The following is a 14,295-nucleotide window of genomic DNA, read 5'->3' as shown; positions in this document are numbered from 1 at the left end:
TCTCCTAATCCATAATTCAGATAATTTTCATATTTGGGGTCCAAATATATGAATATTCAGAACACCACATATAAATCCCATCCAATTTGTAAAATGAGCTATCATACTATCCTCCTTCATATCAGTATCTCCCTCCCACACACTTCTCTTTAGTTAAGCAGCCCAGCAGTCTTCTAAATCACCTCTCCATACAATGTTTATTGTCTTCAAGAGAAGACTGTTTTTCCCATTATCTCTTCCTTATGTGGCAACTTGGTGATGAGCTCCTTGCTTCTCTGGGAGATTGGCAAAGTAGACCTGTTTAACTTTTTTCTGAGGTATCTGCAAATGGGTGAGTGGCTTGTCCACCCACCTCTGTCAGTAGACCAGTGAACTCTAGGGGTGAGGATCTTCCGGGATCTTCAACCCCCACCCACTAGGAAGAGACAGGGCAGGAAATAAGAGCACCACCAGTTGCCTAGCTTTATGCCACAGAGTTTATTGAAAGGGTCTGAAGAACCTCTGACAAACAGCCTGTTGGGAGTTATATTGAATTGTTTTACAGGATACAGGATGGTATCGCCAGTCTTGGAAAATGATGAGAAGAAAGAAACAAGAGATATTGAACTTTAATGAAGCATATTTTATACCCATTCTACTCACCTACCAACAGTTTAAAAATATTAATATTGGAGACTAACCAGTTGATGCATATAATACATGTTTTCTTAGCCAATTTATAATTAGACAGTAAGGCAAAAATAGTGATTGTGATTATTGTTAACACAGCCCTGAGCCTCTTCAAGAAACAAAAACTTGCTGAACTCTAACATCCTTAGATATAATTATCTCATGATAAACTAAGTCACTGGAATTATCCAGCTACTCAAATTTATATTCTGAAGAAAAAAATGTGAATTTCCTATGATGAAAGGATATATTCATCACAGCTCGAGCTCTAGATGAGCTACATAGTCTATGCAGATTAACCTACTCCTTAAAACCATCCTCAACACCAACTTCTGATGTAGTGCCCGTAAGAAATATTGGGCATTACAGTTAGATATTAAAAAAATATCCTGCCCTACCATGCTACACAAGCCCTTACTGAATACCACATACTCTCACAGCTATAACCCCTATCAATCCCTTCCCCCTGCTCCTCTTGTATCATGGATGTAGTTAAGCCCCAATCCTGCAATAAACTATGCATAGGTGGACTTGCATACTCACACAGAAACCCAATGGCTTTAGTCAGGCTCCGTACACAGTTCACTGTAGGTTGAGCTGCAGAAAGGGACTTCAGGAGCTGATCTCATTTGCACACCCACCCTGCCTAGGTGCTCAGCAAGATGGGATTGCTTGCACAAATGTCAGAGGGGTAGCCGTGTTAGTCTGCTTGCATCCGAAGAAGTGGGTATTCACCCACGAAAGCTCATGCTGCAAAACGTCTGTTAGTCTATAAGGTGCCACAGGATTCTTTGCTGCTTGCACAAATGGTCACTTTTGGCTAGTGTGGGATCCCCCGTCTCCTTGTTATTGGGGCAGGAGTAATAAACTCACTGACACCTAGGTCTAAGTATTAGACCTGCTTTGGACAGTGTCTCTGATGCAAAAGACTGCTCAGTGTGTACCAGCAGTGAGGCTCCTCTGCTATCCACTGAAATCACTGAGAGCCATGTTAAGTAGCGGACCCTGAAGACACCTTGGTGCGGCCAGCAGGGCAGCTGGCAGAGAGTACCAGAGCAGAGCCCCACAGAGACTTGTGGCGAGTGAGTGCCTGAGCACCAGAGCGAGTAGGTGCCTCCTTATCCCCCTCCCACCCCCCCCACACACACACAGGGTGGGAGGTGAACTCTGCAGATGCACCTCTGAAATCTAGGTCTGCACAGTCCAAAGGACAGCAACTGTGAGTGCGATGCAGAGAAGGGACAGGCACGTTAAAGGGATTTGGGGTTGCTGGACTTAAGAACCTGAGGGGAAAAGTGCACTGCCCAACTTACTTGGTGGTGGCTCTTTTGCTCATGGTTTATGTTTATGAACCCTGTTTGTGGTGTTTCCCCAAATTAATGCCACATTATTTCTCTCCTTTTGTTAAAAGATTTTTTGCTACACTCAGACTCTGTGCTTGTGAGAGAGGAAGTATTGCTTCTTAGAGGTACCCAGGGGGTGGTGTGTAATTGTCCCAGGTCACTGGGTGGGGGCTCGAGCCAGTTTTGTGTTGTATTGTTGAAAAGGAACCCCTAGATACTGAACCCAGCCCTTGCTGCCAACTCTAACTGGCAGAAGGGTTACAACAGAAAAAGAACACTTTCCCTTAAAATATAGCAAAAATGAAAATTGGGAACAAGTACATTTTAGGCCTAATTCTCATCTCACTTAAAGTCAGGAATCATTCCAATGAAGTCAATTAAAGTGACACTGATGCACAAACTGTTTAAGGATTACCAGAATCCTTTTTGCTTTAGAAAGCTTCTTTTTAAACTACATTGTAAAGACCCTTAGCCCTCTTGTTGGCCACCCTCTTGAGGAAACAACAAGATCATTTTTTCAGCCATCTGTCACAATTAGCATTTCTGTAGTGAGATGAAGGAATAGTTGGGCATAAAGACTACAAGGTCTGATTCTCCAGTACCTTAATTTTGTATAGATATTTACACCTGTGAGTTTAAGATGCTCCTATTCTCATTGGGTAGAATTTTATAATCATTATGCCTCATTTTACCCATGTGCAAATGACTATACAAGGTGCAAGGTAATGGAGATTCAGAACCTGCATTTTCAATTTCATCCCCTAGGTCAGGGTTGATGTTCATTGGCAGAGCAATGTGAGGGAAGCTTGTCCTTCAGACACCTTTCTGCACCTGTACTATGGATGAAAAGATGACATCACTTTCCAGGGCTGTCAATCCAGCAACACACACAAGCACTAAAAGTCACTGAAAAATTAGAACTAGAAACACAAAGAGCCCAATCCTGATAATTATTGTTATTATTTTTATTTGTATTGTGGTAGTGCCTAGACAGGACCCCATTGTACTAGGTACTGTACAAACCAAACAAAAAGTCACTGCCCCAAATAGCTTACAATCATAAGTAAATCCTGTACAGCAGAAGCTCGACAGAGACCTGATCCATTTGATGAGGGGACACAGGCTAGTGCAGTAGAGACTCATGAAGATCCAGAAGGGTGCAGACAACTTATTCAAATGATCTGCACCTGAGCAGGTCTCCACAGACACTGAACTTTTCAGAAGAGAGATCCAGAAGAGATCCACAGAAGGGCAGCAATAACCCAAATTAAAATCCATATCTAGGGAAGAGAGTGGGACCAAGTGGTTGGACAGTTGAGAATGGAGAGGGGTTCAGGCAGTACATTCAAATCTTAATTGGAGGATGGGGAATTGGATAAGTCGAGAAAGTGGAAAATGTGATGGTTTCCCCCCTCCCAATTGCCTGGGTTGTGGAAGAGATCAACCAGTTCCTTTCTCAAGAGGCAGATCCTTTCATGTGGCTCCAGGTCTGGTTGGATGGGGTCATCCTTAGCCCTTGGGGTCTCCTTGGTGGAGAGACACAAAGGAGCCTGCTTCCATGTTGGGATGTTGTGGGGAAGACACCTTTTAATTGTCAGCATGTGTTCTGAGGGGGCAAAATATTCCTGCTTAGGGTCCCCACAATGGGCTAGCACTGTCCCTGCCTCTACCATATGGATCAGTCAATGGGAAGAGTCATGGACTCAGCCACTGGAGGGATGGGCAGAGCGGATCAGCCACAGACCACTCCACAGCTACTGGTGAGGAGGGCTTCCCTCACTTGAGATGCCATTAGCATTTCATGACTGTGAATCTTAACAAGGTTAGAGAGCTGTGGCCAGTCTCTGTATGCACTGAGTCTATTTCGTTTGATTTTGACAGTCTCATCTCTAATCCAAACAGCTTCCAACATTTTTTCTTGGTACTGAAGACAAAGCAAAGCTTATGGCTTTGCAATTACCCTCTTCCATTTAATGTGTGTGCATGTGTATATTTAGTGCTCTTGAAAGATGTCTAAGTGATAGCCCTGGAAACTGAAATCCTCTATTTAACCATAGAAGAGACCTAACATTGTCAGTGCAACATGCAAATTGCATCATGTGACCCTCACCTAAAAAGGATCATATCCCAAGCATAAGATTAAGGAGACTTTTTTTTTCAAATCCAGGACACTTTCATGGCAATATTGTTTAGAGGTACAAAATACTCAAGTGCTCTGCATTCTGCCTCTTTCCTTTGATCTGCTTCACCTGGTAGAAAAAGCTCCAACTGGAGCCATGAAATAGATCAAGGCAAGGTTGATTTCTTGCTCTGCGCTCCTTTTTCCTACCTACGTCCTTCACTTTTATACTATCTCTGGTTCTGGTGACCATGAAAAAGAAAAAAGGTGAGATACAGAAGGACTGCCATGTGCTTATCCACCTTCCTCTCCAACTCCCTGCCCATCTTTTTTGCGGGTCCAGAGGAGGGGTTTTGCACTGGCTAGCCTGTGTCCTTGACTCATGTTACAATTTGCAATGTTGGTGCCTGACAAGCTTTGGCCTTGAACAATGGATGGTTCAAAACACCTGCTCACTATGTAACAAGAGTGAAACACCACATACAAAAGTTTCTATAGTGGTGTAGCATTGTGTAGTTATAAATATCCAAACTTTTGGATAAATTTTATGAAAAACCAGGTCATCCCAAAAAGTTCTTGAGACACCAAAACAGCATATAAAAAATTGTACAATGGTCCTGAGAAAACTGAGACATAGGCGTACCTTTAAATAGTAATTAATTCTCCAGGTCCACTCAGATCTTGATCTCTCTGCTGACACTGCCAACAAAGGTAACAGGACTAATTTTGGTCCCAGTCCCATGGGAAATGACCACCAAACAGCCATAAGATTAAAATTTCCAGACAGTTTGAGTTGAGCTGGATGTGAACTGACCTATATGTAAAAAGCTCTCTCTTAGCGCTATCCTCATCCATCCAGTTCATTAGCTATACTTTTTAACTTCATCGGTAGGGACAAAAAAGGTTTTACACTCTCAGAAATGTTTTGGGGAAAGCTGTTTAGGGTTAAGAAAAGCTTGTAATTCGTTCTGGTATTAATTTTGACTTATTGAATTTTCTGATGTAATATCAGATAAATGAGGGAACATGTTTAAGTGCCAGATGATACATTACTGGATTATTTGCTTTAATTTATCAATCATATGAGGCATAATTTTTGTAACAAGTTTATTTTAGCATTATTCTGTTCCAAATTTCTGCACCAGCAAAACCCTTTTCTCCATGTAGTTCCATCTGCTGATTGAAAAAATGTTACAAGGTACCATGGCAACGCTTGCTATGCTATAACACGTATTGAAGAAATAGTTATGCCTCATAAGCCTGAAATGTAAGACATACAAACATGCACAAACTCTGTAAGAAAAACACCCTGGAGCAGGATTACTTTGAAAAAAAAAAGTTTTTTTGTTTTAAATTAAAAAGACAATGTAGTGAAAAAAATTAGCTTTCTTTAATAAAATGCAGTTTTGTGTTTTTAAAATGTATTAAATTGTTCAGTTTGAAATAAAATTAAAGAACTTGCAGTGGCTTGAACTGACAGTTTTGATGGCTAGGCTTTACAGCTCAGTGCTCATCAACCAGTTCACAACTCCCCATGTTATTTAAAGGCAAATCCAGTCCTGTTGTTTACAAAATGCCCCTTAGCAGTGGCAGAGTGTGGCAATGGAGAGGAGGAAACAGAACCTAGTCTGGCCAGATGACATTAGAGGATCTACTTGGATGGAAGCAGGCAAAAGCATGAAAGATCCCACAGTGTCTATCTCAGCCAAGTGGAACCACTGGAGGAAGGATTCCTCCTCCTGGCCAAGCTACTCAAGCTAGAAGTTGGACTTTGCATTTACCCCTTGCAACATTGTAGAGCAAATGTCAGTAGTTCATTAATATGAGAAATGCTATTCTAAACAGTCTCTTCTTTGAAGAAATGTAATGTGCTTTTCACTGCTAAAAATACAAATGTTTTATATAGAATACCACTTTTGCATTTGTGATTTCAATAGGATTGTGGCTTATTGTTTATTTATACTGTCATTGATATACATGACAACGGATAGACAAGCCTACCAAAGAAAACAAAGTTCATACATGAAATGGAAAGCATTTTATCTGCCAAGACCTGAATTCAGGGCTCAGAGTTTCTCCTACAATAGCTGGTGACATCTCTAATACAGAGAATGGAACAGGTTAGTAAAGGAGGAAATAATTGCCAAATATTTGGTTTTAAATTTTTTTTTTGGTAACACTGGGGTAGAAATCTGTGAACCAATATATTTGCATGTGCTCCATCAGTGGTAACAATTAGTTTATGTAGTACCCTGAAAATAACCCAAATACCTCAAAATCTTGTTTATGACATCATCCCAGACAGATTTGACAGCGTAATGTCCAATTTGTATTTCTCAAGACAAGCTCAGTGTCTTCTATGTATTTTTTTAAATCTTAAGCTGCAATTTTTACAATTTAAAGCTATAAACCAATGACAGTTATCACATTTAACCCCAATTCTTTCCAAAGAGAGTTTAATTTTAATGTCATGTCTTAAAGCTATTTAAAAAAAGTGATATACATTAGATGCTTGATGAGAACAATTTAAGTTGCAAAACCAAATGGTCCAGGGGTTTATTGAACAAAATTGTCAACCATGTTCTCAGTAATGCTGTAATTCAGATTTAGCCCAACCCCATCTCTTATTTACACTACACGCAAAAAAACCCAAAAACGTATAAAGTCCTGCTCCACACCATCAAATCAGTAACTGACAGTGGTAATACCCCACTGAATCCAACATTTCAGAATAAATACAAACAGATGGGTTCAGGTCCTAGTTACCTTCATGGAGTACCAGACAGGGTATCCCCATAATCTTTTACTATTTCCTTTAATGTTGAAAACCCGAGCTCTAACAATAAAAAGTAACATTATTTACAACAACAAATTAGGGGGCAAAATTCATAAGATGTGGTCAATGCTGTATTACTGATCCTCTCTTCCATTAAACATGTGGTCCAAAATGAGACAATGTGTACACATGAATCTGCATATTCACAGTATAAGACAAGGAAGGTATTACACTTGATAAATATGGGCTAAATTTATACATAGCAAAACTCCCTATACATGTCGGCCTGCAGCCTTGCATTTTATATCTGAAGAGATCAGAACACGAAGTGGTGTATGCATCCTTTGGCTGTCTAAGCCCTGGTCTACACTACGAGTTTAGGTCGAATTTAGCAGCATTACATTGATTTAACCCTGCACCCGTCCACACGACAAAGCAGTTTTTTTCCCAACTTAAAGGGCTCTTAAAATCAATTTCTGTACTCCTCCCCTGATGAGGGGATTAGCGCTGAAATTGACCTTGCTGGGTCAAATTTGGGGTAGGGTGGGGGAGTGTGGTTGCAATTTGATGGTATGGGCCTCTGGGAGCTATCCCAAAGTGCTCCATTGTGACCACTCTGGACAGCACTCTCAACTCAAGATGCACTGGCCAGGTAGACAGGAAAAGGACCACGAACTTTTGAATCTCATTTCCTGTTTGGCCAGCATGGCAATCTGCAAGTGAGTGCAGATTTCATCAGCAGAGGTGACCATGATGGAGTCCCAGAATCGCAAAAGAGCTCCAGCATGGACCGAATGGGAGATATGGGATCTTATTGCTGTATGGGGAGACGAATCTGTGCTATCAGAACTCGGTTCCAAAAGATGAAATGCCCAAACATTTGAAAAAAATCTCCAAGGGCATGAAGGACTATAACAGGGACCCGCAGCAGTGCCGCGTGAAACTTAAGGAGCTGAGGCAAGCCTACCAAAAAAACAGAGAGGCAAATGGCCACTCTGGCTCAAAGCCCCAGACATGCCACTTCTATGATGAGCTGCATGCCATTCTAGGTGGTGCAGCCACCACTACCCCACCCCTGTGCTTTGACTCCGTCAATGGAGTAGCACACAACAGGGATGCAGGTTTTGGGGACGAGGAAGATGAGGAGGAGGAGGAGATTGAAGATAGCTCACAGCAAGCAAGCAGAGATACCATTTTCCCCAACAGCCAGGAACTGTTTCTCACCCTGGATCTGGACCCAGTACCCCCCAAACCCACCCAAGGCTGCCTCCCGGACCTGCCAGGCGGAGAAGGGACCTCTGGTGAGTGTACCTTTGTAAATATTAGACATGGTTTAAAAGCAAGCGTGTTTAATGATTAATTTGCCCTGGCATTCATGGTCAGTACAGCTACTGGAAAAGTCTGTTAACGTGTCTGGGGATGGAGCGGAAATCCTCCAGGGACATCTCCATAAAGCTTTCCTGGATGTACCCCCAAAGCCTTTGCAAAAGGTTTCTAGGGAGGGCAGCCTTATTCTGTCCTCCATGGTAGGACACTTTACTATGCCAGGCCAGTATCACATAGTCTGGAATCATTGCATAACACAGCATATGGGCCTGGTGTTTCCTGGGATTCAAACAACATCCGTTCTTTATCTCTCTGTGTTATCCTCAGGAGAGTGATATCATTCATGGTCACCTGGTTGAAATAAGTTGACTTTATTAAGGGGACATTCAGAAGTGCTCATTCCTGCTGGGCTGTTTGCGTGTGGATGAACAGAAATGTTCCCCACTGTTAGCCATGCGGTGTGGGGTGTGGTGAAGTGATCATCCCAGAGAATTGTGTGTGTGTGGTGGGGGTGTTAGTTGGGTTTGTGCTGCACGTTAACCCAAAAACTGCAGCCCCTCCTTTTAAACTGCCAACCCATTTTAAATAGCCCACCCACTGGCTGCTTGGTATGGGAAATGAGGGTGCTGCTGTGTGAAACCATTCCCATTATGAAGGTTAAAGAAGCCAAAAGACTGTCTTACCATGGCTGCCTGCAAGCCAAATTCTGTTGCCTGGCCCTGCGTGAGTAATCTCTCACACCAAACTGGCATACCCTCAATAAGAGGCAAAATGCAACCTTGTACCAAAAGCACATGTGCTATGTAATGTTAACAGCAAGGTTTACCGTGAAAGAGTCTACCCATTGTTCTCTAAAATGTGTGTCTTTTTAACTACCATTCTCCCTTCCCCCCCCCCCTCCACCAGCTGCAAATGTTGCAATACTCACACTATCTTCTAATCTTCACTAGCTTCTGGGAAGGAGAAGGCGGAAAAAAACCCACAATTGCGATGAAATGTTCTCTGAACTCATGCAGTCCTCCCATACTGAAAGAGCACAGCAGAATGCGTGGAGGCAGACAGTGTCAGAGTCCAGGAAAGCACAATATGAACGCGAGGACAGGTGGCGGGCTGAAGACGATCAGTGGCGTCAGCTTGCTGACAGAAGGCAAGAGGCAATGGTGAGGCTACTGGAGGAACAAACGGATATGCTCCGGTGTATGGTTGAGGTTCAGGAAAGACAGCATGAGCACAGACTGCTGCTACAGCCCCTGCATAACCAACCACCCTCCTCCCCAAGTTCCATAGCCTCCTCACCCAGACACCCAAGTATGCGGTGGGGGGGGCTTCCAGGCACCCAACCACTCCACCCAAGAGGACTGCCCAAGCAACAGAAAGCTGGCATTCAATAAGTTTTAAAGTGAAGTGTGGCCTTGTCCTTCCCTTCCCTCTGTCCAACCTCTCAAGGTCAGCTAAAAGAGCACGCAGGAGACGACGATGACACCTACCAGTCGTAATGCACCGTCTGCTGCCAAAAGGCAATGAGCTGCTGCTGTGTAGCAATGCAGTAGCATGTCTGCCAGCACCCAGGAAACGTACGGTGACTGTGAGCTGAGTGGGCTCTATGCTTGCCGTGGTATGGCGGCTGCATGGGTAACCCAGGAAAAAAGGCTCGAAATTACTGTCTGCCATTACTTTCATGGGGAGGGGCGGAGGCTGACGACATGTACCCAGAACCAGTCGCGACAATGTTTTTGACACATCAGGCATTGGGATCTCAACCCAGAATTTCAATGGGCGGCAGGATAGCTACCCACAGTGCACCGCTCCGGAAGATCTGGCCTTATTTTCCTGAAAGGAGCCCTAAGGAACTTTAGTTATATAGCTGGTTAAGAGTCATAACACAAGATGTATTTGCAGGAAGGTAGGATGGGGGAAAAGGGGAAATCAAGTCATTCATCAAAGTACAGGTTTAATCTGGCAATGCTTGCCTCTGACTTTTCAGACACTGCTGCTGCTATTTCATGACTAGGTAAGTTTGCCTCCCTCTTGTAGTGGAGCATATTTTACTGTAGAAAGGATGAGGGACCATAAGAACATAACATGAGGGACCAGGGGAAGAGATGTACTACAGAGAATTCAATATGCCAGAAGTTTTAGTTTGGGATGTTCTAGTACAGCAAGATGCTTCCCCCTCATGAACTCCTGTCACTAAAGACTTGAACGTAGATAAAAAATATTAGTACTCCAAAAGTGGAATAAGATATGGTAAAACTAGGCAGATCTCTGGGAATTACCCTAAAATAGTAAGTTTGCAGAATTGTACTGTTCATCCAAATCCCATTGAAGTTGAACAGTCTTTCCATTTACTTCAGGGGACTTTGGAACAAGCCCATAACCTTGAGATAACTGTAGGACTAGAACAGAAAGAAAGAAAAAAAAAAAAAAGAAAGACCAAACACACCAAACAACAACAACGACAAAAATTTAAAAAACCCTACATTTTTCAACACATCTGCAAGTTGCAAAACCAGGGCTCAACTCAGTATCCATGACAACTCCTCTGATATGTTGCTAAAAACAAGACAAAGGCATTAAGTTTTAATACCTATACAGCTAGCTGAATCAGTTTGTCTGAATGGTTGCTGAACTATGCATTGCTTAATTTTTATTAAATTCAGACTATTCCTGCACAGAGGTTTACTATATACCCTGAAAGTATGTAGATGTTGTCCACTAGAAGAGCATCATCAAGTAAGTCTTCAACCAGATGTCTATATAGAATGACTCAAAAAAGGGCGGGTGGGGGAAGACATTGTAGAAATGTAGGTCTGGAAGGGACCTTGAGAGGTCATCTAGTCCAGGGATTCTCAACCTTTTCTTTCTGAGCCCCCCACTCCTCCCCAAACCTGTTATTAAAATGCCACAGCCCACTATAACTGGTTTTCTGCATATAAAAGCCTGGGCTGGCATTAAGGGGTAGCAAGCAAGGCAACTGCCTGGGGCCCCCATGTCACCCGGCCCCCACAAAGCTACATTGCTTAGGCTTTGGCTTCAGCCATGCATGGTGGGGCTCAGGAACCCAGACTTCAGCACCATGCACTAGGACTTCAGCTTTCTGCTCTGGGCCTCAGCGAGTCTAATGCTGGACATGCTTGGTGGCCCCCCCGAGGGACCCAGACACCTGGTTGAGAACCACTAATCTAGTCCACTCTCCTATGCTCAGCAGAACCAAGTACACGAAGATCATCCCTGACAGGTGTTTGTCAAACCTGTTTTTAAGAACATCCAATGATGGGGATTACACAGCCTTCCTGAAGTTGCGTATCTTAGGTCAACCCTCCCACTAGTGTAGACCTGGGCCTGTTCCAGTATTTATCCTTATAGTTACAATGTTTTTCCTAACGCCTCACCTAAATCTCCCTTGTTGCAGATTAAGTGGATTACTTCTTTTCCTATCATCAGTGGCCATGGAGAACAAGTGATCACCATTCTCTTATAACAGCTCTTAACATATCTGAAGACTTATGTCCCTCCTCAGTCATCTTTTCTTAAGAAAAAATGTCCAGTTTTTCAACCTTTCTTCATAGGTCAGGTTTTCTAAACCTTTTATCATTTTTGTTGCTGTCCCCTGGACTCTCACCAACTTGTCCACATCTTTCTTCAAGTGTGGAAACCAGAACTGGAGCTAATACTCCAGCTGAGACCTCACCACTGCTGAGTACAGTGGGACAATTAACTCCTGTGTCCAACATATGACACTCCTGTTAATACACCCCAGAATTATATTAGCCTTTTGCAACTGCATCACATTGTTGACCTATATTCAATTTGTGATCTATTATAACCTGAGCCTTTCCAGTAGCACTACCAGCTAGTCAATTATTTGATATTTTTCTTCCTAAGTGAAGTACTTTACACTTGTCTTTACTGAATTTCATCTTATTTCAGACCAATTATCCAAATTGTCATGGGGATTTTGAATTCTAATCCAGTCCTTCAAAGAGCGTGCAACACTCCCCAGCTTGGTGTCATCCACAAATTTTATAAGCATACTTTCTACTCTGTTATCCAAGTAATTAATACAAATATTTACAAGTACCAGACCCATGACTGACCTCTGTATATGCCCTCCCAGTTTGACAGCAAGCCATTGATAACTAATCTTTGTTTAGAATCTTTCAACCAGTTTTGTACCCACCCTTAGTCATTTAATCTAGACCACATTTACCTCGTTTGCTTGTGAGTCTTATGTGGGACTGTGTCAAACCCTTACTAAAAACATCAAGATACATCACATCTACTGCTTCATCCTTATCCACTAGGCCAGTAACCCTCTCAAAGAGGGAAATTAGGTTGGTCTGGCATTTTTGTTGACACATCCATGTTAGCTATTTCTTATATCCCTGTTATCCTGAAGGTACTTACAAAATTGATTGTTCAATAATTTCTTCCAGTATCTTTCCAGGTATTGAAGTTAGGCAGATTGGTCTATAATTCCTCAGGTCCTCTTTGTTCCCCTTTTTAAAGTTATGTACTATTGTTTGCCCTTCTTCAGTCCTCTGAGGCCTCATCCATCCTCAATGAGTTCTAAAAGATCATTGCTAATGGTTCCAAGACATAAATTCAAGGTTCTGTGTTTCTCCTACAAAAGATGACAGCTTTAGCAACTGAGACAAGGCAGGGAGCCACAAGGGACCTAACAAGTTGAGAAATATAGGAAGGATAAAAAAAAGAGATTTAACATGAAAAATGCAAGATGCAACATTGAGAGAAAAAGATTTCAAATGGATCTTCAATGCAAGGGAGGCACCTGGAAATGAGCAATACTCAAAATTATCTCATAGTCATAGCAAACAGTAAATTAAACAAGTTTCCATGAGATATGACAGCAAAATTGTCAGTACAGTTATGCAATATTATACATACACAGGCATTGCCACAAAGAACAGAATAAATGATCCCTTATTGTACAGCTCTGGTGCAACCATACCTGGAACATTGTATTCAGTTCCAGAACAAGTTATTACCAGAAATAGATTGATAAACTGTAGGGAGCTCAAAGAAGACTAAAAACAACAAGGAGTACTTATTAAAAACACTAAATATGTATACTTTGGTTAAATGAACTAAATGGGGGACATAATCAATACCAGAAGGGTATAAATACCAAGGTCAGACAGGAATTTAGGCTTGTATAGTAAAAAGAATAACAAGAAATAATGGAATTAAATTAGGAAAAGCAAGATTGAGTGGGGTTCCAATTACTCTTCCTTCAAAAACAAAATTCCTTTAAACTTCAACAAGAGCAAGATTGGGTACAGAAATACTAGGAAAAACTGACAGTGAGATGTAATGTATTAGTTCTCAACTCCATGCTCAGACTCTTATTTCAGCAATGGCCCAGTTTGCTAATGGCTGACTCATCTTTGAGAACAAGCTGACTTTAGCACCTTGCTCAGAATGGGGGTGTCAGAAAGCATCCCTTCCTGGAGCACCCTGCCGCAGCTAGCCAGGGTACAACAGACATGTATGACTCAGTTGCTCTCTTTCAGAGCCCCTAGAAGTAATCCAAATAGTCTAAGTAGTCCTGTACTTCAAGTAGAGCCCTCACCATGCCCCAGCTCTGCAATACTGCCTCCCTCTCATCCTTCAGCTCTGAGAGCTAACAGACATCCCTCTCTGCTATTCTCAGCCTTCAGTTCTCACCTGCCTTCTCTGCCCTTGGTTCTTTGGCTCAGAGGGATCAGCAAGCTAGCCCCCTCCTCTAGCTTCCTGATAATTCCATCCTTTCAGGGAGAGAATAGCAAAGTGAGGGAGTCTCCTGACTCTCAGGCAGCTCCCTTTTCTTGATGATTTTCACAGACTTCTGACTCAGCTAGTCTTCCCCCTTACAGGGTATGTCTACACTAGGGTTGCTACAGTGGCACAGCTGTGCCAATTTAGTGTGAACACTTACTACAGTGATGGAGGGAGTTCTTCTGTCACTGTAGAAATCCACCTCCTTGAGAGGTGTTAACTAGGTCAACAGAAGAATTCCTCCATCAATCCTGAGGCATCTACAGCAGGGCTTAGGTCAGCTT

At 42.5% G+C, this 14,295-nt stretch overlaps 1 protein-coding gene across 1 annotated transcript in view; it reads right to left on the bottom strand.

The window, feature by feature from the left end:
* SHC3 (SHC adaptor protein 3) overlaps positions 1-14,295 on the bottom strand; it is a 119,208-nt gene extending 104,913 nt beyond the window's left edge. The window contains exon 1 of the mRNA XM_045021593.1: positions 13,922-14,295. The gene's annotated coding sequence lies outside the window, so the exon portion shown is untranslated. The remainder of the gene's footprint in view (positions 1-13,921) is intronic.

The sequence above is a fragment of the Mauremys mutica genome, chromosome 6, assembly GCF_020497125.1.
Source record: "Mauremys mutica isolate MM-2020 ecotype Southern chromosome 6, ASM2049712v1, whole genome shotgun sequence".
NCBI classification, from domain to species: domain Eukaryota; kingdom Metazoa; phylum Chordata; order Testudines; family Geoemydidae; genus Mauremys; species Mauremys mutica.
The sequence above is the reverse complement of the archived record's forward strand: the minus strand, read 5'-3'. Positions and strand labels throughout refer to the sequence as shown.